This window comes from Mustela nigripes, chromosome 6 (assembly GCF_022355385.1).
Source record: "Mustela nigripes isolate SB6536 chromosome 6, MUSNIG.SB6536, whole genome shotgun sequence".
NCBI lineage: Eukaryota > Metazoa > Chordata > Mammalia > Carnivora > Mustelidae > Mustela > Mustela nigripes.
Window position 1 is genome coordinate 51,898,514 of NC_081562.1, and position 20,889 is coordinate 51,919,402.

Consider the following 20,889-nt stretch of genomic DNA (forward strand, 5'->3'; position numbering starts at 1 on the left):
AAAAAAAAAAAGCAAAACCTAAAGCTATAAAAGTTCTTAGAGGAAATCTTTGTCACTTTGGGTTAGGTAAAAATTTCTTAGAGAATATGTCAAAAGTATAATTAATAAAAGAAAAAATGGATGAGTCAGGACTCATCAAAATTTAGAACTTCTCCAGGGGCGCCTGGGTGGCTCACTGGGTTAAAGCCTCTGCCTTTGGCTCAGGTCATGATCCCAGGGTCCTGAGATGGAGCCCTGCATCGGGCTCTCTGCTCTTCGGGGAGCCTGCTTCCTCTGTCTCTCTGCCTACCTCTCTGCCTACTTGTGATCTCTGTCAAATAAATAAATAAAATCTTTAAAAAAAAATTTAGAACTTCTCCAAAAGACTGTAACAGAGAATGAAAAGACAAATCACAGGCTGGAAGATTTGCAAATCACATATCTTTTTTTTTTTTTTTTAAGATTTTATTTATTGGGTGCCTGGGTGGCTCAGTGGTTAAGCCGCTGCCTTCGGCTCAGGTCATGATCTCAGGGTCCTGGGATCGAGTCCCGCATCGGGCTCTCTGCTCTGCAGGGAGCCTGCTTCCTCCTCTCTCTCTCTCTCTCTGCCTGCCTCTCTGCCTACTTGTGATTTCTCTCTGTCAAATAAATAAATAAAATCTTTAAAAAAAAAAAAAGATTTTATTTATTTATTTGACAGATCACAAGTAGGCAGAGAGGCAGGTAGAGAGAGAGAAGGGAGAAGCAGGCTCTCCGCTGAGCCGAAAGCCTGATGTGAGGCTCGATCCCAGGATCCTGATTTCATGACCTGAGCCAAAGGCAGAGGCTTAACCTACTGAGCCACCCAGGCTCTCCACAAATCACATATCTGATACAAGAACAGAGATCAAGCCGGTGCTGGGTGTGGACCCTGTTTAAAATTTTCTCTCTCCCTCTCCCTCTATCCCTCTCTCTCTCTCCCTCGATAAAAAAAAAAAAAAAAAAAAAAAGCCTTCCCTGCTGCTCTAGGCACGTTCTCTGGAGAGGACTTAAGTTCCCAGCAACCTTGCGAGAGTGGTGCAGATGAGGGGACTGAGGTTCAGAAAGGCGAAGTCAAACTTGTGAGTGGTGACCGGCCTTAGAACCCAGCCCCATCCTGACACTGGAGCTTGTGCCCTGAGCTGCTTTTGCTGCAGGCAGACTCCCGTCTGCACCATTACGAGTCACCAGGAGTCACGGTTGCACACGGTGTCCCACGGCACCTCCAGGGCTCAGCACCTCAGTCTTCCTTGTCCTGTGAGCTCAGCGCCCGCTCAAGAGCAGACGGGTGAAATGAGGTGAACATGTGCTTTCAACTTCCTCTTCTGCTTCATGCCGAATGGAGGTTATCTTTGTAGCCAATTTAATCTATAAAAGTTATTTCCAATTTGTTAACATCAGACTAACAAAAGAATGTTCCCTTTTCAGCACGTTTCAGGGTTTTTTTTTTTTTTTTTTTTTAAATTTCAGTAAGCCCTACACCTGACATGGCGCTTGATCTCACAACCCTGAGATCAAAAGTTGCACGCTCTACTGTCTGAGCCAGTCTGGCACCCCTCAGTGTGTCTTTTAAGAACACTGTAAAACCAGCAGTTTTGATGTGGGGTAAAGGGTACTGCCCTAGTTGGGAGACCTGAATTCCTCTACTTCTGGCTTTTCCAACAATTCCCTGTGTGACCCTGGAAAATCCACTTAGCCTCTCTGAGTCTCGGTTTCCTGAAGTTGGATTAGACCAAAGTTTCCCACTGGTGGTAGACATACCGTGGCAGTCCCTAAAACAAATGAGTTAGATTTAATTATGTATTAATTTTAATGTGTAAAGAATATAATAGTGCATCAAATCAATTATTTCCCAGGTATCGCTTTTTAGGATGGTGCTAAAGAAGAAGGGCAAGTTATTTAGTAACAAATATTTTGCAAAGTCTAGTAGAGGATTACACAGGCATAAATCACAAAAATTGTGACAATGGCCTGTGAATGCCTGATGTTTGGGAAGCACTGGACTGGAAAACGAGAGCTGCCATTTATTGAACATTTACTATGTGCCAGGAAACTTGCACTTAATATGCACTCATTTTTTTCTCTTTCTTTTTTAAAAAAAGATTTCATTTATTTATTTGAGAGAGAGAGAGAGAACACAAGCAGGGGGAGCAGCAGGCCTCCCTTAGAGCAAGGGGCCTGATGTGGGACTTCATCATCCAGGAATGACCTGAGCCAAAGGCAGACCCTTAACTGACAGCCACCTAGGTGTCCCAGGTGTCCCTTATTTTTTCTTTTTTAAGTAGCCTCCAGGAGCAACGTGGGGCTTGAACTCTTGACCCTGAGATTAAGAGCTCAAAAAACAAAAAAACAAAAAACAAACCAAACCCCGCCCCGCCCAAAACAGAGAGAGTTGCATGGTCTACAGACCAAACCAGCCAGGCACCCCTGCATTAATTTTTTAATTCTTTTATTTTTTAAGTAATCTCTACATCCAGCGTGGGGCTCAAACTCACAACCCTAAGAAAAAGAGTCACATGTTCCCCTGAATGAGTCAGCCAGCTTCCCCTCCTTGTTTTTAAAAAGTAATCCTGGGCACCTGGGTGGCTCAGTGGGTTAAAGCCTCTGCCTTTTGCTCAGGTCATGATCCCAGGGTCTTGGGATCAAGCCCCACATTGGGCTCTCTGCTCAGCGGGGAGCCCGCTTCCCTCTCTCTCTGCCTGCCTCTCTGCCTACTTGCACAGCTTTCTTACTGTCACTTGCCAGTATGTGGCAGAGCCAGGGTCTCAAGCCATGTTCCTAGTCCTTGTGCTCCACTGGCAGTCTGGATGGACTGCAGAGAACTCACCGAGACACAAAGACGGGAATCAGGGGCTCGACCGGTCTCCGCCAAGGCTAGCAAGAGCAGTATCTGGGAAGCGTGTTAAAACTGCAGGTTCTCAGCCCTTCCTTCAGAAGTCCTGGACATCAGATTGGTGGGGTGTGGGAATGCTGGGCTTTACCGCTCAGCCCAGGTAGTTCTGGAGCAGGTGAACCTACAGTCTCAGGTTGGGAGACGCAGCAGCCCGAGGAATAATTACAAGAATTAGTCACCGTTGGGATGTGAGCTCACTTGGCTCTCTCCTCACACTTGAGGCTTTTCTCAGCCTGAGGGACAAAAGTAATGCCTGGACCTCATGTCTCCTTCAGCTGCTCCTATCACGCCATCACAGCAGTCACGAGGGACCAGCTGATCTTTATTCTGAAGGCTGTTCTGACAGCAGATCTGTTGTCTCTGGTTACCAGTAGTAAAAGAAACTCCAACGCGGAGAACCGGAGGAAAGGTGACTTTGAAAAACTTCAGTGTGGAGCCAGCATATGAAGGAGTAGCAGGATCTCACCCGAGCTCCCTGCCGCCAGCTGCCAGCCCCTTCTCCCCGCTTCTGCCCGCCCTCCCCAACAACCCCTGCCGCAGCCAGGCTCATTAGTAGCCCAAGTGGGCTAAGGGTAAGGGGCTTACAAAGGCTGAAAACGAAGGGAAAGACTCTGTGTGGGTTTTTTTTCCCAAAGAGGCAATGAGGGAAAGAGTTTCTCATGCTCCAGGCATAGCTTTGCTAGTCAGACGTGCTGAAAGAATGGCCTGGAAGTAGAACAACAGTTGGAACCCAAGCTGTAGGGAATAGGGAACCAGAGAATGGAGTGTAGCTCTGTATTTTAGGAACATCACTCTGGGGGAAGCTTGGCGCCTGAAGGAAGGAAAGAAGGATGATTTAGAGCAAGAAGACCAGCTAGCAAAGGACAGCGTCGTGTCTCTGTCAACATCTGGTGGGACTTGGGAGCTCCTTCCCCACCACCAGCCCTCCAGTCCTCCCTGGACAGGTCCCCTTCAGGAACTGGGGTGTGGTGCGGGACAGAACCCTTGTCCCTGTTGCAGCTGGTTTGGCTTCTCCTTCCTGAAGCCATCCCAGAGTTCAGAGGCTTTGGTCTTAGTCTACAAGTCAAGTCTACAAGTGACTCTGATCATTCGTAAATTTGGGGAGCTGGTCCTCACAGAAAGCTCCTGCCACAGGCTGGTGGGTTTGTGGGGCAAGGAGGGAGGTCTTCGGAACCTTAGGGAACCTCTTTATCCGTGAGGCAATGCCTGTAAAGGAAGCCCTTTCTTTAGAGCAAATACAAAGAAAATGGAATTTCAGAAAAAGAACAGAGTGGCAGTTTTAAAAATGTGGGCATCCTCCTTTGCCCAGAAATCAATTAGCACTGCACTCCCCTCCCCAATCTCATTACCCTGGATTTGGGGATTGTAGAGTCTACCCTTCTAGGGTCTAGAAGCAACAATCTATTTCTGGATTCCCAGAGGAGATCAGCAGCTGGAGTAGTGGGAGGGAGGGAATGGGGGGGATATATCTCCACCCCCTTTACCAGGGAACCAGATTTTTCAGGTGGCACACTTTGTTACATCTTACACCCCTGCCAGGACAGAGAAACTTCTGTATCCTTGGCCTCTTCAGCTGAAACGGAGTAGGTGGATGGCTCTTGAGATCCCAGCCAAGAGTATATAACTCTGAGGGTGGGATGGGGGAGACTTGCAGAATGCCTTGGGTTGGCACTCCTGGGGCCCAGTTTGCACTGCCTTCTCGACAGCGAGATCGAAGTTCTCTCGGCACAAAGTCTAAGAGGGCAGTTCAACCAACCATCGGAGGGTGGCCAATCCTAAAAGTGCTTTTGTCAAGAGACTTAATTAAATGCTGTATGTGTGCAAGCTGGGCTCAGTGGGAGGAAGATGAGGTAGGGCAAGGGAAGAAAAAATGTTAACTGCAGGGGTACCTGGGTGGCTCAGTCGGTTAAGCGTCATGATCTCAGGGTCCTGGGATAGGGTCCAGCTTCACACTCCCTGCTCAGTGGGGAGCCTGCTTCTCCCTCTCCTCTGCCCCTACCCCCACTCCTGCTCCCTCTTCCTCCCTCTCTCTCTCAAATAGATAAATAAAAGTTAAAAAGATAAATAGGTAAAATAAATAGATTTATCTATTAAAAAAGAATGCTAACTGCGTATTTCACCTACAGCACTGAGCACATCGTACCGCGGGCCTACACGGGGACTAAAAGAAGCTGAAGACGGGTCACTGCCAGTTTCTCCCTGCGCTCCCCCCTGCAGGGGCTGAGATGAAAATAATAGACTTGACATCTGGAGAACAGAAGTTCTGTTACAATTTCTGTTTTCATTTTATATGCTCTCAAAAAATGAAAAGAAAAGAAAAGAAACAGAGAAAGAAAGAATAGTTTGGGGCCTGGGAAAGCTCCATCCTGTCACTTAGGGTTTTGGTATTTTCAAAGGTGTTCTACTTTGACTGCACCTCCCAGAGGCGTCTGGAAAATCGTGTCACCAGAAACACGGTACATGGCCAAAGGCATTTGCTTTCATGCCTCCTGGTGTTCCAAAAAAGCTTGCTGTTTCCAAAGAACTTCCAAGTGTGAAATTAAAATTTTGAAGCTTCCCAAGTTGAACTTTGTATAATTTCACAGACTCCTCTTCTCTCCTGGAGATGAATCAAGCCAGCAAGGAGAAGGGCTGTGTTTCCAATATTTGGGGCAAGGGACTCACGGAAGTGGGGGGAGTGCTCCCAAGTCAGGCGAGGCTGAGACTACCAATCCTTGCCCTGGCCTCTAACTCTTTTCAGCTGTGGGATCTGGGTGAGACTTTTGAGGCTTTGAGCTTCTCTGATTCCTTCTTTGGTCAAAATAAAATGGGGAGGGGAGTGAGGAGACCAGCAGTGTTGCAGCAGAGGCCAAGGGCACAGAGTCATCATGCCAAAAATGGCAATGACCATGATGAAACTTTGGAAAACAGAACCATATAAGGCACATGGAGGGAAGAAAACTATTACCTACCATCCCAATGCCCATGGACATGATCCTTTCTTCCTTTGTGCATGTTCTAGGACCCACATGTAATTTGCCTGCATGACTTTACCAGGTGAGGACTTTCAAAATTAAGACTTCTCTGACTTTAATTTTGGCCTAGGAAGATGTACGTAGTTTCAGAGTCTTTGTCTTCTCAGTACAGCCCTCTGACACTGAGGACAGATCAAGGGCAGTTGTGGGCCAGTGGGGAGGTGGGAAAAAGCCAGAAATGTTATCATCTGATCAGGATCCCACTCTTAGCCGCACAGGAGGGATGTTGGTTTCCTGACTCTGTCCAAGCAGTGGGGGACGGATTTCTCTCTCAAAGAGCATTCCTCAACTCCCTGTCTGTCATCTCCTGCCTGTCTGAGTGGCACAGCCGGCACAGGGTGTGGTTGAGCATGACGGCGGAGAATGGAAGGTGGGGGCTGGTCCCGAACATTGGAGACAACAAGGATGTGCTACTGGGTCCAGTTCTTGGGTGAGGTGGGAGGCTAAGTCTCTGCACCATTTCGAGCCATAACTGGGGAGATCCACACACTTCCACCGATGACCCTGAAAGCCATTTCTAGCTGAATGCCATAAATGTGGCTCAGGCCACTCACCTGCTCCCTATTTGTGGATGGACTTCTTTCATCAGCAAGCTACAACTGGGAGCCCTAAATTTAGTCAGTTTACAGCACCTCCACTTATTCTAAAGAATGGCTGACTCTAGCTCCTTTGGGCTCTTAAAACATTAAAAACATTTTTATAGGGTGCCTGGGTGGTATAGTCAGTTGGGCACCAGCTCTTGGTTTCGACTCAGGTCATGATCTCAGGGCCCCTAGTTGGGCTCCCGGCTCAGCATGGACTGTGCTTGAAGATTTACTTTCTTTCTCTCTCCCTCTGCCCCTCCAGAGGGAGCAAGGGAGAGCACCAGTGGGGGGAGAGGCAGAGGAAGAGGGAGAAGCAGGCTCCCCACTGAGCAGGGAGCCTGACCCAGGGCTCTCAATCCCAGGACCCTGGGATCATGACCTGAGCTGAAGGCAGATTCTTAACTGCCACCCAGGCATCCCAGTAAATAAATCTTAAAAACTTTTTTGGAGGGTTCCCAGGTGAATCAGTCAGTTGAGCATCTGACTTTGGGTTTCAGCTCCAGTCATGATCTCCGAGTCCTGGCACTGAGCCCTGTGTCAGGCTCCATGATCCCTGTCGAGGCTGCTTATCCCTCTCCCTCTCTGTCTGTTCCTCCCATTGCCTGTGTGTTCTCTCTTTCTCTCAGATAAATAAATAAAACCTTAAATAATACATTAAAAATTTTTGTTTAGGTGTGCTTGGCTGGCTCAGTCAGGAAAGCATGTGACTCTTGATATTGGGCTTGTGAGTTCAAGCCCCATGTTGGGGTCAATTACTTAATAAGTAAACCTAAAAATTTTTTGCTTATTGTGGTAAGTAAAAACATTTAACATGAGATCTATCCTCTTAATAGATTTTAAGTGTACAGGATTATTTTCTATAGGGACAATGTACAGCAGATGTCTAGAATTTATTCATCTTGCATAACTGAAATTTTATGCTCATCGACTAGCAATTCCTCCTTTTCTCTCTTCCAAGCTCCTGGCAACCATCATTCTGTTCTTTGCTTCTATGAGTTTGACTATTTTAGATACCTCACAGAAATGGAATCATGAATTAGTTATCCTTCTGTGACTGGTTTATTTCACTTAGTACAATATACTTAAGATTCATCCACATTGTTACATATTGCCATTCCTTCTTTTTAAAGGCTAGATAATATTCCATCCTATGTATATACCACATGTGTGTTTTACCCATTCATCTGTCAGTGGACATTTGAGTTGTTTCCATATCTTGGCTGTTGTGAATAGTTCTGTAATGACTGGGGGAGTGTCAAAATCTCTTTGAGATCCTGATTTCACTTTTGGAGGGGATAAATACTGAGACTTGGGATGCTACAACATATGTTAGTTCTATTTTAACTTTCTGAGAAACCTCCATACTATTTTCCTATTTTTTTGGGGGGGGTAAGGATTTATTTATTTGAGACAGAAAGAGAGAGAGTGTGTGTGAGTGCAGGGGTGGGGAGGAAGCACAGAAGGAGAGAATCTCCAGCAGACTCCCCACTGACTGTGGAGCCTGATGTGGCACTCGACCCTGAGATCATGACCTGAACTCAAACCAAGAGTCAGATGGAGGCTCAGTTGCCTGAGCCACCCAGGCACCCATTCCTACTGTTTTCTATGTGGTCTTGTTGTGTCCCCAATCGAGTATAAGGATTCCAATTTCTCCACACCCTCACCGACACTTGTTTTTTTTTTTTAATTAAAGATTTTATTTATTTGATAGATCACAGGTAGGCAGAGAGGCAGCCAGAGAAGTGGGGGAAGCAGGCTCCCCGCTGAGCAGAGAGCCCGATGTGGGACTCGATCCCAGGACCCTGAGATCATGACCAGAGCCGAAGGCTTAACAACCCACTGAGCCACTCAGGCGCCCCAACACTTTTTTTTTTTTTTTAATCTCTTTGATAATGCCTATCCTAACATATGGGAGGTGGTATCTCATTGTGTTTTTTTTTTTAATATTTTATTTATTTATTTGACAGATAGAGATCACAAGTAGGCAGAGGCTTTAACCCACTGAGCCACCCAGGCGCCCCTCTCATTGTGGTTTTGATTTGCTTTTCCCTGAGGATGAATGATATCAAGTTCCTTTACATGTACCTGTTGGCCATCTGTATGTCTTCTTTGGAGAAATGTTTATTCAAATCCTTTGGCCATCCCCAAACTAGGTTATTAGGTTTTTTTTGCTATTGTGTTGTAGGAGTTCCTTATATATTTTGGAAATTTTCTACTTATGGAGTATATGGTGTGCAAACGTTTTCTCCCATTCCATAGACTGCCTTTTTACTCTACCAATAGTTTGCTGTGCAGAAACTTTTACTTTGATGTAGTCCCACTTGTCTATTTTGGCGTTTGTTGCTGGGCTCACAGACGTTTGAAATCCATCTATTTTAAGACTTTAATGTAAACTCTCCAGAAACTATATAACACCCCTATTGCAATCAGTTATTTCGTTTCTCTCTCTCTCTCTCTCTTTTTTTTTTTTTTCCAGTGTCCCCTTTTCAGTAATGACCTCAATATTCTTTTAGCTGGCAGGAATAGTAACAGAACACCAGAGAACTGAAACACCACATTCATATTTAACACATGTATCTAGGCTTCCAGTCTGGAAACCTACAACACACTTTCTTTTTTTCTTTAAGGGATCAAAAATTAGCAGCTTTTCTAAATGCACCATATATACTTATAACAAGAAGTAGAAACTAACATCTATTGAGTACTTTTCTGCCAGTTTCTGATATAAATATATTATTTCTATTAACTCACTCAGTCCTCACAAATAATCCTCCAAGGGAGGTACTATGACGCTACCCATTTTAGAGACAGACTGAGGAACTTGACCAAGGTCACATGTGGAAGATGGTGGGGTGGGATTATGAACCCAGCCGGTTTGGTTCTAACACCGGCGCTCTTCATCACAATGCTGCTCTGATCTAAAATCTCTTCTGAGTTAACATTCTTGTGCTGGAGTTTACATACAAGGAAATGCACAGGTGTTCAGTTGGCCACGTTCTGAGGTACACACCTGTGTAACCACTACCCCAGTGAAGTTCTAACACATTTCCGTCAACTCTCCTGGTCCTTTCCAGTCAATCTTCCTCCCCTCTTGCCGGGTGAATGCTGGTCGGATTACTACTGGCCTAAGAACTAACATATATTTTTTTTAAAGATTTTATTTATTTATTTGACAGACAGAGATCACAAGTAGGCAGAGAGAGAGGAGGAAGCAGGCTCCCTGCTGAGCAGAGAGCCCGATGCGGGCCTCGATCCCAGGACCCTGAGATCATGACCTGAGCCAAAGGCAGAGGCTTTAACCCACTGAGCCACCCAGGTGCCCCAGAACTAACATATTTTTAAAGATAATGTGAAGAACACAGGAGAGAGGTCTTCAAATCATGTACCCACTTAGAATCAATCTTGTGACTTGTAGGAGTTTCAAGCTTCTAGTTACAGAAGAAAAGTCAGAATCTGCAAGCATTTTCCAACATGTGTTCCCTCTAGATGATGTTTGGCGATAGAAGTGTCTGGGTCACACTATGCCATTTCTGTTATCTTTCAGGACCCACACCCTGCACCACATCTCCTTTTAGTCTGACTATGTTCTTGGTGTCTACTGGTGTCTATTCTATTAAGAAAAAGACAATGGGAGGGTGCCTGGGTGGCTCAGTGGGTTAAGCCTCTGCCTTAAGCTCAGGTCATGATCCCAGGGTCCTGGGATCGAGCCCCGCATCGGGCTCTCTGCTCAGCGGGGAGCCTGCTTCCCCCTCTTCTCTCTGCCTGCCTTTCTGCTTGCTTGTGATCTCTCTCTCTCAGTCAGGTAAATAAAATCTTAAAAAAAAAAAAAAAAAAAAGAAAGAAAGAAAAAGACATTAGGGGTACCTGGCTGGTTCAGTCAGAAGAGCATGCAACTCTTCATCCCAGAGTCAAGAGTTCAAGTTGGGTGTAGAGATTACTTAAATAAAAATAAAACTGAAGAGGGTGCCTGGGTGGCTCCGTGGGTTAAGCTGCTGCCTTCGGCTCAGGTCATGATCTCAGGGTCCTGGGATCGAGTCCCGCATCGGGCTCTCTGCTCAGCAGGGAGCCTGCTTCCTCCTCTCTCTCTCTGCCTCTCTGCCTACTTGTGATCTCTCTCTCTCTGTCAAATAAATAAATAAATAAAATATTAAAAAAAAATAAAACATAAGAAAAAAGGAAGGGAGGCAGGGAGGGAGGGGAGAGAGAAAGACAAAGTAAATACACTGAAGCCAAAATGAAATGAAAAAGTGGTTCAATAAAGTTAAGTAGTTTACTGCAGAACTTGAACATGCTAATTTATGTTGGGTGTCCCCAAGGAGATCATGGTATGTAGTGCTTCTAAACTCACTGACCACAGAATCTTTCATGGTGGACTACATCAATGACTAGTGAGTGTGCTGCCAACCATAGAATGTGCTGAATTGAAATCCATCCTGCAAAAGATTTTGACTTCCTAATTAGTTTTTTGTTCTCATTAGCTTTGGATAATTAATCTTTTTTAGGGTTGCCTGGGTGACTCAGTTGGTTAAGCATCCAACTCTTGATGTTGGCTCAGGTCATGATTTCGGAGCTGTGGGATGGAGCCCCGAGTAGCCCTCCCCATTCAGGGAGGACTCTGCTTATCTCTCTCTCCACCCCCACCATCATATGCATGTGCACTCTCTCTCAAATAAATCAATTAATCTTTAAAAAAACTCCCTCCTTATTTAAAAAAAAACCTATATGGAGTAAAAAGAAAAGTTCCTCATTTTTCCCTGTTTCAACTTCCAATCTCACTCCCCAGGAGTAGCAATATTTAGAAGTCTGATATAAGCTTTCTACCTATAATTATATATGTGTGGATGTGTGTGTGTGTGTGTGTTCGTATGTATATTCACACTTTTTTTGTGTGCATTATACAAAGTCAGTTTGAATTAATAAGTCTGAATTTCAGATTGTTTAATAAATTTGGTTTCTTACTTTTACATACATTTGTCTACATTCTACAAACAAAATTAAAACTAATTTCCTGGAAAAAAGAGAAAGAAAAGAAAAAAGAACTAATTTTCTGGTGACCAACTTTACAAAATAGGTAAGACTTCAGTTCCTTTTTTTTAAAAAAGATTTATTGATTGTTTTGGAGAGAGAGAAAGTGCGGGGAGGAGGCTGTGGGGTTGAGGGAGAGGAGAGAGAAACTCAAGCAGACTTTGTGCTGAGCAGGGAATCTGACACTGGGCCCGATCTCACGATCCTGAGAGTTCCTTTCTTTCTTTCTTTTTTTTTTTTTTAATATTTTATTTTATTTATTTTCTTTTTTAAAGATTTTATTTATTTATTCGACAGAGAGAGAGAGCACAAGCAGGCAGAGGGTGAGAGAGAAGCTGGCTCCCGCCAAGCAAGGGGCCGGATGCGGGGCTCGATCCCAGGACCCTGGGACCATGACCTGAGCCAAAGGCAGCCACCTAACCAACAGAGCCACCCAGGTGTCCCCTAAAGATTTTATTTTTGACGGCATGCCTGGGAGGCTCAGTTGTTGGGCATCTGCCTTTGGCTCTGGTCATGATCCCAGGATCCTGAAATCAAATCCCGCATCGGGCTCCTTGCTCGGAGGGGAGCCTGCCTCTCCCTCTCTCACTCCCCCTGCTTGTGTTCCCTCTGTTGCTGTGTCTCTCTCTGTCAAATGAATGGATACACTCTTTAAAAAAAAATTTTTTTTTTTTAAAGATTTTATTTATTTATTTGACAGAGAGAAATCACAAGTAGATGGAGAGGCAGGCAGAGAGAGAGAGAGAGAGAGGGAAGCAGGCTCCCTGCCGGGCAGAGAGCCCGATGCGGGACTCGATCCCAGGACCCTGAGATCATGACCTGAGCCGAAGGCAGCGGCTTAACCCACTGAGCCACCCAGGCGCCCCTAAAAAAAAATTTTTTTTTAAGTAATCTCTACACCCAGTGTGGAGCTTGATTTTATAACCCCCAAGATTAAGAATCACATGCTCCAGGGGCACCTGGGTGGCTCAGTGGGTTAAGCCTCTGCCTTCAGCTCAGGTCATGATCCCAGGGTGCTGGGATCGAGCCCCGCATCTGGTTTCTTGCTCAGCAGGGAGCCTTCTTCCTCCTCTCTCTCCGCCTGCCTCTCTGCATACTTGTGATTTCTCTCTCTGTCAAATAATAAAATCTTAAAAAAAAAAAAAAAAAAGAATCACATGCTCCACTGACTGAGCCAGCCAGATGCCCCTCAGTTCCTTTTAATGAAATTGATGAACACTTAATTTTATAATCAGCAATGGTCTTTGTTAAAAATAATTCAGTAACATACTTACAAAAAAATCTGCTCTCTTAACCAGCTTAACATCCCACTACCTCTCAAATAATGTTTCACCAGGTCTTTCTTCACAGCATGCACAAAAACAAACAGCAGGGATGCCTGGGTGGCTCAGTTGGTTAAGTGTCTGTCTTCGGCTCAGGTGTCGATCTCAGGGTCCTCAGATCGAGTCCTGCATTGGGGTCCCTGCTCAGTAGGGAGCCTGCTTCTCCCTCTCCTTCTGCTACTCCCCCTGCTTGTTTTCTATCTCTTTCAAATAGAAAAGAATAAATAAATAAAAATAAATGAAAAGCAAACAGCAGTCCAACCCAGGTGCTATGAGTCAGAAGAGGCTACAATAAATTGTTCATTACTTTTCAGTCTCTTTATTTCCTGATATTTCTGTTTTTCTTAAGTAATTACATAACTAAGGCTTCCAAAACTGAAAATAAGCAATTTTGGTCCCTCTAAAGTTTCTTAGGTTTATAGGTAATTTCCCAGAACTTGTTTGGTCCTGGGAAAGGGACTGGGGGTAACGAGTAAAACATGTTTCTATCCCCATGGAGCCCACAACCAGCTGCTAGGATAATGCAGGACGAAAAGTCAAAGAGGTGGTCCAGGAGAGAAACTGCTAGAGGATCAATCTAAGAGGCTGATAACCTTAAAGAGAATAGAAAACTCAGAGGGTAGGGAATTCTCAAAGAAATAATGCAAGAAATCTTCCCAGAACTGAAAGACATGTGTTTCCAGTTTGAAAGGGCCCAGTGAGTGTCTAGTTAAATAAATAATCTTAAATATTTATTTATTTGAGAGAGAGAGAGAGAGAGAGAGAGAGAACACTTGTGTGCACCAGGAGGGGAAGGGGTGAAAGGGAGGGGTGAAGGGTAGCGGGAGTGGGAGAGAGAGTCCCAAGCAGACTGCACTGAGTTCAAGGCCAGGCTTGGGCCTGATCTCACGACCCTGAGACCACCACCCTGAGACCACAATCCCGGCCAAAATCTGACTGCGCCACACAGGCGCCCCAAATAAATAATACTACTATTATTTTTAAAGATTTTATCTATTTGTGAGAGAGAGAAAGAGAGAGAACAGGGGCAGCAGGCAGAGGGACAAGCAGACCCCTCGCTAAGCAGGGAGCTTGATGTGGGACTCGATCCCAAAACCTTGGGATCATGACATGATCTGAAGGGAGACGCTTAACTCAATGAGCCACCCGGGCACCCCCAAGTAAATAATCTTAAAAAGACCAATTTCAAAGCCCTTCCTTGGGGAATTTCTGAAGATGAAACATGAAATGCCTTTCATGAGCCCTTGTTACAGAAAGCTACTAGATGTTGTCCACTATAGGGAAGGAGTGAACAAAATAAACAATAAATAGGACTCCTGAACTACGGCAAGGGAATTCCCGTGATAAAGGGTCAACCAGAGTTGAGCAACATATCCAAATGGGAACGGGAGTGGCTCTGGGGTTGGGGGAAGTGTGGAAAGTGGAAGTGACAGGTTATCTGAAATGTTCCATTATATGTAAAATTGTATTGGGAGACTACTGAAAAATAGAGGAAGAATTTCTAACGAGATAGTACAAAGTCGCTTGGACTGGGAAAGTTAAACTCTCTCCTATGATTCATCAGTCTGGGAAGATAAACAGATAATTGCTAATGTTTCTCCCACACTGCCATTAATAACGTGTCATAATGCCCCCAGAAAAATCCCTCAAGCTAGGCAGCGTGGGAAATTTTGCTGATAAGAAATAAGACCGGTAAGAACGAAACATCACAATTCTGCCTAGAAGGTCTAAGTCACTTTGACACAACAAGGGAACTTTAACTTCCAGTCCAGGTGCACAACTTGAGATAAGGATGTTCCTGCCATGATATTCCACAGTCACCTTCACTTTGTGGTTTCCAGGGACATAGGAGCCTGGGACCACTTCACATTCCAGACCCAGCACTGATCCCTCTACACATAGCCCTGCTTTGTGCCTATCAGAATGTTGCTTCATCTCCATTTGCCCTAATCACCAACCTTCTCCTGCTCCAGTCCTGTACGACCTACCATTTCTTTGGGGAGACATCCCACGATCGCTCTGGTGTGAGGAATCCCTTATTGTATGGTCTACAGGTCTGTCTACACGAGGCTGAGGGTGAATGAACAAGGACAATTTGGAGGTCTTTGAAATTTGCCCAAGACCCTGGCTGCGTCTCCTGGGCCCCCTGCCTCAGTAATAACATGCATATCTAAGACCCCGGAGCCTTAACCTGCTCAAGGCCTCTCTGTCTCTGACGGCATCAATTTTGTACTCCATCTGGACTCTGATGATCTCAGGCCCTTCAGAGCTGGGTTTATTATTTATCTCTTGAGTCTGAGAATTCTAATCAGACTTTGGTACCATCAGTGAAACACCCTTTCCTGTCTTCTGTCTCCTTGTCCAGTATATTTTTCTTTCTTTTAGATTTTATTTGTCAGAGAGACAGAGAGAGCGAGAGAGAGAGTGTGTGCACGCGTGAGCAGGGGGTGTGGCAGGCAGAGGGAAGACGAGCAGCCTTTGACAGTGATAGTAGTGTCAGACGGGTCCTGAGCTTGCTCCCCTCGCTTAGAATCAGAGAGAGTTTGATTCTCGTAGATCACCGAGTACAGGATAGGCCTTATAGATTTTGTGATGTCATCTTGTCCGTCAGCCCGCCTGTTCCCTCACTGATGGCAGAAGGTAAATGCTACCTGGAGATCACAGCCTACTCTCTATTCTTCACCTGCGAGCCGGGAGCGGTGTCCTCATTAGGGCTCCTCCTCTAGGGCTGCCCATGAGGACGTTAGGGAACACTGGGCACAAATGGGGTGCTGTCTGGTGAGCAGCTCTCCCCTTTGTCTTCTTTGCCATGGGAGGCTGGTGGTTTTCTGGGTATTCCAGATGTGCTCACATCTGCCTCCCCATAGGAAGCAAGAGATTTTCATTCAGCCACCAAATTTCACTGAGCTGCCTGCTACAACCTGGGGCAAAAAGGTGAGAGGGAGGACCAGAGGAGATCTTTGGTATGAAAGAGCCCCCTGGTACCCTTCCTTCCCTGAGACTCATCTCAAAACAAGGCCAATTTCAACATGTAGGAGCCTAAAGGCTGAGGCTCATCTTTACGTATGGAGAGTCTAGATCTCATGTTTGTTTCAAAAAAGAGCTTGTATGCATTTGATATGTAAGCTCCTTAGGATTTCACGTAAGTTCTCAGATATATGGACGATTCCTGATGCAGCCCTGTTTCTGTGGATGAGTGACATGGGGACATGCTGTTTGACTTCCAGAAAACTTCTCCTTTTTCTGCTCTCTTCAGCAACTCTGCAGCTGCTTTATCTATATTCCTGTATCTCAGGGTCTTGGCATTTACAAAGCTGGAAGGAATCTTTCAGATCAAGTCCAATCCTTCCACTTTACAGATGAGAAATCCCAGCGGCTTGCTCAGAGCCATGGAACTCTCAGCCGCAGAAGCAAAGTCTGTCACCACAGTTCTGTGCTCTCCCCTTCAGATGCCCAGGCTTCTGAGCTCTGTGGTTTTCACACATTGCTTAGGCTTCTCGACTTGATCAGAAAGGGCTCCAGGCCACTGAATGTGGACTTTCTCATACACATCTCCCCATTCTTTCCCTTCAAGACCAGAGATTAATGAGGTGCTTAAAATTTGTACTGAATTCATATTTGTGACTGTCTTTGTATATGTCTTCCTAGCTTATGCTTTGGTACAACTTACTACTTTCTAAGGTGGGGAAATAGAGAAGAAATAGAGAAGAGCTAAAGTTACCCGTACTTACTTAGCATTAAAATATCAACCACAGGTCCTGCCTTGAGACCATTTAAGTTTTCATGTGGGGTTGGTTGGGATAGAGGTATGTAAGGAACCCATGACAAATTTCTGAGGCACCTTTACACCATAAGATATTGATGAGTGACAGAGGGAGTTTAATCCTGAAGAGGTGACCTGATGTTGAGCTTTCTTCTGTAGGTGGCCACAATGCTTTGATCTACATGAAAGGCTGGAGCAAGGGATCAGCTGATTTCTAAAAGTCAATCCATTCTTATTTCATCCAATTCAGTTCCCATATGGCTGTCTTTGTAAGTCAGTTCAGTGAGAAAAGTAGCTGTTAACTGCCTACTATACAAAATATTGTGTTAAACATTGGAGACAAGATGAGAGTTTTTGTTTTTGAGGGGATAGGATTCTGTAAAGCACACATTTATTTATTTTAAAGAGAAAGAGAGGGGCGCCTGGGCGGCTCAGTGGGTTGGGGCCTCTGCCTTCGGCTCAGGTTATGGTCCTGGGGTCCTGGAATTGGGCCGTGCGTCAGGCTCTCTGCTTAGCAGGGAGCCTGCTTCCCTTCCTCTCTCTCTGCCTGCCTCTCTGCCTACTTGTGATCTCTCTCTCTGTCAAATAAATAAATGGAATCTTTGAAAAAAAAAAAAGAGAAAGAGAGAGCCAGCCTGCAAGCAATGAGCAGGGGGAGGGGCTGAGAGAGAGGGAGAGAATCCTCAAGGAGACTTCCCACTGAGTGCAGAGCCTGATATGGGGCTCTATCCGAGAACACTGAGATCATGACCTGAGCCCAAAATCAAGAGTAGACCCTCAACCGACTGAGCCAGCCAGGAGCCCCTGTGAGGCAAATATTTAAATAATCTCCTTAGAATTGGGGTAGTATCTTATTAAAAGATTTTATTTTATCATACTGTGAGTAAAAAGATTTCTGGAAACAGGCTATTAATCTCCAAACTAATAATGCTAGCAAGCTCTGCTTTGGAAGAATAAATCACCACACTTTCTAAGGATAGATTCCCCACTGATGAAGGCTCTGTGTGAAATATTCTGTGAGGGTTTATATGTTCACATTCTCCAATGTGCACGCACCACACTTAGCACTGTGGTGCCGTAACAAAGGCACTGGATCAACAATCACAGTGTAGGATAAACTTCTGTTTCCTTCCATGTAATTGTTTTGGAAGGCTACATTATTTAACCGTTTGGAGGCAATTTACTCATCTTTAAAATGAAACCACTGGAGGGGTGTGTGGTTGGCTTGGTCAGAAGAGCATGTGATGGGGCGCCTGGGTGGCTCAGTGGTTTGGGCTGCTGCCTTCGGCTCGGGTCATGATCTCAGGGTCCTGGGATCGAGCCCCGCATCGGGCTCCCTGCTCCGCAGGAAGCCTGCTTCCCTCTCTTTCTCTCTCTCTGCCTGCCTCTCTGCCTACTTGTGATCTCTGTCTGTCAAATAAATAAATAAAATCTTTAAAAAAATAAATAAATAAATAAAATCTTAAAAAAAAAAAAAAAGAAGAGCATGTGATTTTTGATCTCAGGGTTTTGAGTTTGAGTCTCATGTTTGGTGTAGAGATCACTTACAATAAAGAAAATTTAAAAAATAAAATGAAAGGGATTAGAGAAGATGGTTTTTCTACATTCTCTTGGGGCTTCTGACATCCGAATTATGCTATTCCATATCTGAAAGATGATATATATGAACAGAGGAACTTTGAAACCTAGATTCCCCATATTTTGACAGTGAAAAAAGCATAAAATAAAATATTAAAGGAATAGATGCTTGAATTATACTAGGCCTCACATTTTGTAGATTTCTTTATCAGATATCTTCCTTAGTGTTTATAGATCACAGTCATTTCTGTTTTAGAATGTTTTTTTAAAAAGATTTTATTTATTTGAGAGAGAGACAGTGAGAGAGAGCATGAGGGAGGAGAAGACTCCCCATGGAGCTGGGAGCCTGATGCGGGACTCCATTCTAAGACTCTGGGATTATGACCTGAGCCAAAGGCAGTTGTCCAACCAATTGAGCCACCCAGGAGTCCCATAAATAAAAGAGGATCTGGGGGCACCTGGCTGGCTCAGTTGGTAGAGCATGTGACTCTTGATTTAGGGGATGTGAGTTCAAGCCTCACACTGGCCCTAGAGCTTACTTTGCAGGGGGGCAGGAGAGGATCTGGTTTTGGATCATCTATCATATCATCAGATGATGTTTGATAATCTACCAGACAAGGGTAAAACATTAAGCACTTACATAAAACGCATACCTGTATGGGTGTCAAAAACACACGACTATAATTTTAATCCCGCTTCAAGCGGGATTATAAAGAGAATTTGCTCACCTTGCTCGAGGTGCTATACCCAACCTCCTCCTGCAGGAGGCGCTCCAGACACCTGCCTTGCATTTACTCCATCCATTCGCCCCTCCTCTGACTCTTCTACACTCCCATCAGGCAGGAGTAGGTAGAAAATGCACAGCTTTATGTGGTAGTGTATTTAAAGTGTTTAAAAATCCCACATCAATACCTGACTGAACCGCCCCCAAAACAAAACAAAAATCCCAACTAAAATATGCTGCATAAACTGACCCCAACCAAAGATATATAAGGTCCATTGACCTTTTTAGTTTTCTAGGAGGAGAAACTTACTGTCATTAGTTCTTTTCCATGTGTTCTGAGGTATTTTATTGTATAAGCAAATTAAGGCTCACTGAAAATAAAAGCTATTTTTTTAAAGCTAAAGATTCTCCATCTTTCTCTAGAAAACTTTGAACCTAAATGACTACGAAGCATAAAATTTGAATTACAGAAATGCTCATGGCTTTTAATATCTCACCTTCAAATTGCTTTCATTTTCTCAGTTTTTCCTCAGTCATTTTATTTTATTATTTTTTTAAGATTTTATTTATTCATTTGACAGAGATCACAAGTAGGCAGAGAGGCAGGCAGAGAGGGAGAAGGAAGCAGGCTCCCCGCTGAGCAGGGAGCCTGATGCAGGGCTCGATCCCAGGACTCTGGGATCATGACTGGAGCCGAAGGCAGAGGCTTTAACCCACTGAGCCACCCAGGCGCCCCTCCTCAGTCATTTTAAATAATGCCTTACGAGCTTTATTTTTTCTCTATACTTGAGGGAGGAAAAAAAAAGTATCTGAAATGAAGAATTAGCTTGAGATAACTTACCTCTACCTTGGCTCCACACAAACTTGGATTTCCGATTCTTTGAGCAGGTCAGTGATTTGGGGAACCAGTAAAAGAGATGGGCTATTCTTCTGAAGGTCCTGTTGAAGTCACTTCTAATGGCCATAGCTAAAACTATGAATGTTCCAGAATGACTCCCTACAGAAAATATGGATGAGGAAAGCACAGTAACACCCACATATGACACTTTAGCTGTGAACTCTCTTCCAGCCAATATGTCTGGGGACCACCTGTTAGCCCTAAATCCCCTTCCCCTGTCATTCCTTTGGTTTGTCCTTTAGACCTTAGCCCTCATAACTTAGAAACTGTATTAATAGATGTTCTTTCTAAAGAAAGCGTTTTAAGCTTCAGAAACTCTAACCTATTATAACACTTGATAATTTTTAAGCTAGACCGCCCCTCCCCCTTTCAAAAAAAACACAGTTACTTTCAATGGAGGAGCAAAGTTACCAGTGTCCACTAAAGTTCAGCATCCAGCAGAATTTCAATGCAATTTGTAGGACTTGGTGATTAACAAGCTGCCTCCCAAAGCCATAGCCTTGAGTGCAGTTGTTTTGTACAAATTTAAAATGTTTTATATTGTACAAACTGAAAACTTTTCCAGTGAAAACATCATATGTGTTTTAAACTGTCAAGAATTTATCCTGGAAAAAAATTTTGATTCTTAGAAGCCAAGAAATGTGTAAAAGAACAAAGATTCTTGCTAAGATTCCGTTTTGGAATTTGACCCTTAGCTGAATATTTTTCTAGACCTTTAACATTATTGTGTACTATTTCAGCAGACACCAATGTTTAGCTCTCTACTAAACAACTGCGGCTGAGGTTCTGATCATCCCACCTGAAGCTATGTTTAACCACTAGTCCTTGTGCTTTTTGCCAAAAGAAACTTAGGATAGCTTGCTTAGTCCCTCAACATCCTGATGTAGTATCTGAGTTGTGTGTTTATACACCACACTAAATCTTTGATGCTGATTTGTATGCTAAAAAACACAAACTGTATTATTACCAGTTTTTATTTCCACACCGCTGTCTTTGTTTTCTATTCCATTTTTGGTATTCCTTAGGATTTGGACTTTGAGTCTTCCTGTAAGTGACAATTGGGGAGGAAGTCCAAATAAAACAACAGTGTA

General features: G+C 44.3%; 1 long non-coding RNA gene across 1 annotated transcript in view; it reads right to left on the reverse strand.

Annotated features, from left to right (window-relative positions):
- The window catches only part of LOC132020578 (uncharacterized), a 46,878-nt gene extending 26,849 nt beyond the window's left edge, over positions 1-20,029 (reverse strand). Inside the window, exon 1 of the long non-coding RNA XR_009405034.1 lies at positions 19,742-20,029. This is a non-coding gene — a long non-coding RNA (uncharacterized LOC132020578). The remainder of the gene's footprint in view (positions 1-19,741) is intronic.
- Positions 20,030-20,889: the final 860 nt, after the last annotated feature.